The sequence below is a fragment of the Bombina bombina genome, chromosome 4, assembly GCF_027579735.1.
Source record: "Bombina bombina isolate aBomBom1 chromosome 4, aBomBom1.pri, whole genome shotgun sequence".
NCBI classification, from domain to species: domain Eukaryota; kingdom Metazoa; phylum Chordata; class Amphibia; order Anura; family Bombinatoridae; genus Bombina; species Bombina bombina.
In genome coordinates this window covers 900450645-900453552 of record NC_069502.1, presented here as the reverse complement: position 1 = coordinate 900453552, position 2908 = coordinate 900450645, and the positions used below count along the sequence as shown (strand labels likewise).

Sequence of the window (2908 nt, the reverse complement as noted above, 5' to 3'; positions counted from 1 at the left end):
AGTCATATTCCCAAATAGACACAATCCCAAAGAAATCCCTGGAAATGCCATAGGGCAGGATGGAGCTCTTCCACAGTCCTTTATATGGCCCCTGGAATATACATAAACAACTTTGCTGCAACACAGCATGTCAGGGGAAACCACGGGAGCCTGGAACTCCACATGCCATAAATTTGTAATATTTTTAAAGGGACATGATACCCAAATGTTAAACCAATTGAAAGTAATTGAGCATAGTTGTATAAAGCTGACTGGAAAATATCACCTGAACATCTCTATGTAAAAAAGGAAGATATTTTATCTCAAAGTTTCCTCAGGAGCCATATCTCATTGTAAAGGGATTTTAAACTGCAAATCATGATGCTAAGTCCTGGAACTTGCAAGAGGGCGTGCATTTGGCATAGGAAGGCACATGTTATTTCCCTACTCAGTTTAAGGAATTTTACTATGAAATCTCACAAGATTTCAGTGAAATCTCATGAGATCACAGTAAAGCAATGCATGACCTCAGCACTGCTGATGCTGATTGGATATTGTTTTTTTTTCCAACTTGCAGCTGGACAGCAGCTGAAGGAGTACTGTTCACAGAGCACTTACTATTGTGAGCTGTGGAAATTTTGAGGTAAACTCACCTGTTTTACACAGAGATATTCATAGAATATTCTCTTGTCAGCTTTTTATAGTTATGCTGCATCACTGTCAAGTGCTTCAAAATGTGGGTATCCTGTCCCTTTAATGTCTTGGCTGTGTTTCTGTACAGAGGAATCCAGCAGGCCTCTTGTTCACACTCTCTCTATGGCCATAGCAGTGGAGACTCCCAGCGGCAGAATTCTTATGGCACCACGCCAGCACTCAGGGCAGGAAACAGAGGGCGGTACTCAGACAACTAGGCTTCTGTAAAGGGTTAAAATAAGTGAACAGCTTAAAAGAGAGCTGCAGGTACAGGAGGAAAAACAATAGCATGGCGAGTAGTAACCCTGCTACTGTAGTGGTACTCAGCAGTTTAATGTTACTTTAATTTAATTACTGAAATACTGCTTTTAAACACTGGAATTTTGTATATAATTTATATATGGATTTACCTCATATGTTTATTGTCGTATTGGGCCTTGTTAGCGCAGTAGGTAGCACGTCAGTCTCATGATCTGAAGGTTGTGAGTTCAAGCCTCACACAAGGCACTTGTTCTTTCAAAATACTCTTTCCTACCCATCTGGATTGTAAGTTCCCACGGGAATAGGGCCTATTCCCCCTGTATTTGTCTGTAAAATGTTGTCTTTTATTGTATTGTTTCTCCGTTGTACTTTTTTCTTTAAACCCATGGGCAGCGCTGCGGAATCTGTTGGCGCTTTATAAATAAATAATAATAATAATTGAGCACCAATGATAATCACTGTGAAATCTCTAAAAATCAGAAGTCTTTAAAGAGACTCTAGTCAAATTTAAGCTTTCATGATTCAGATAGAGCATGCAATTTTAAACAATTTTGCAATTCACTTACATTATCAAAATGTGCACAATATATTTATATGCATACTTTATGAGGCAGCAGCTCCTAAAGAGCATGAAACAAAAAAATAAATTAAAAAAAAAATAGGGAAAGTAGCACTCTGTTGGTAAACACATTGGGGTAGATTTACCATAGGTCGAGCAGACATGATTCCCAGTCCGCCACCGAATTTTTATTGTGCATTTGTAGATTATGCAGTTCTACAGTTTTCAATGATCCCATAACTTTTAACTAAACTTAGCAGGGAAAGAAAATAATAATTTAATTAATATTCTTTTCAACCATTCAGGTTCTCCTTATCTTAATCTTCTTTTCTGCTTTCAGTGGTTAACCTCTCCCTGATTTCGTGTACTTTGGTTTGTTCTTTTTGAATTCTTTATTTATTATTGCTCACAAGAGATATTTCTTCCTACAATTATTGAATGCTTACTTCACTTTGTTGTTCCTCTTGCTTTTTGTTTCTCTACTGATATCTTACCCTTTCTGTTAGTATTTTGTTTCCACCCACCATGCAAGTTTTTTTGTCCACCCTATTCTTTCTAGAAACTGAATTTATATATGTACAATACAGTTTTCATTTGGGCCTGCCATCTTAAAGGTACACTAAACCCAAATTTGATTTTAATAAAGGTAGCAAGAGAATGAAGAAAAATTGATAATAAGAGTAAACTAGAAAGTTGCTTAAAATGTCATGCTCTATCTGAATCATGAAAGAAAAAAAATTGGGTTCAGTGTCCCTTTAAGAAATGGCAGATTTCGCTACTTTGCTAATTCAAATATCATACTGCCACAAAGAGAGTTGCAAATATCTTTGAGAATATCTCAAATTTATATTTACAAAAAAATATTTTCAATACTTTTTATATACCTTTTATTATGCTACATTTAAATGATAATATTCATTTAATCATTATTAATTAACATTATATTATTATTATTATTATAATTAAATTGATTGCTTCATATTTAGCAAAATGTTATACTTCCAAAATGAAAAAAATCTAGACCTTAGTGTATTGATGTCTAATCCTATCCTCTCAGCAGCTAAGACTGAGGTAACTAATAAAATGGGAGATATTTTTGGCACTTTGGTCTTCAAATAAAAAGAGTAGTATTTCCTCAGATGAAGAGGATTATGCTTCTACTCAGTCTACAAATTTACAAGAAATGTTTTCTAAAGGAAGAGAGAATATAAGAAATACATTACACCATCAAACAATGTCCCTAATATTTTTTAAAGCCTCTGAAAAACTGAAAATAGCGCTCCAAGGGGTAAATAATTCGTAATCAGTAAAGTCTTCTCCAGCTATGATGCAAAGAGTTACCAAGCACTTGGAAGTATAAACTATAAATTAAAAACCAAATAAAACCAAATCAGAATCAGAAACAGAATTCAATTC

At 34.7% G+C, this 2908-nt stretch overlaps 1 non-coding gene across 1 annotated transcript; it reads left to right on the top strand.

The window, feature by feature from the left end:
• The first annotated feature begins 1106 nt into the window (after window positions 1–1106).
• On the top strand, window positions 1107–1179 carry TRNAM-CAU (transfer RNA methionine (anticodon CAU)). Its single transcript has one exon. It is a non-coding gene; the product is annotated as a tRNA-Met (tRNA).
• The last annotated feature ends 1729 nt before the right edge of the window (window positions 1180–2908 follow it).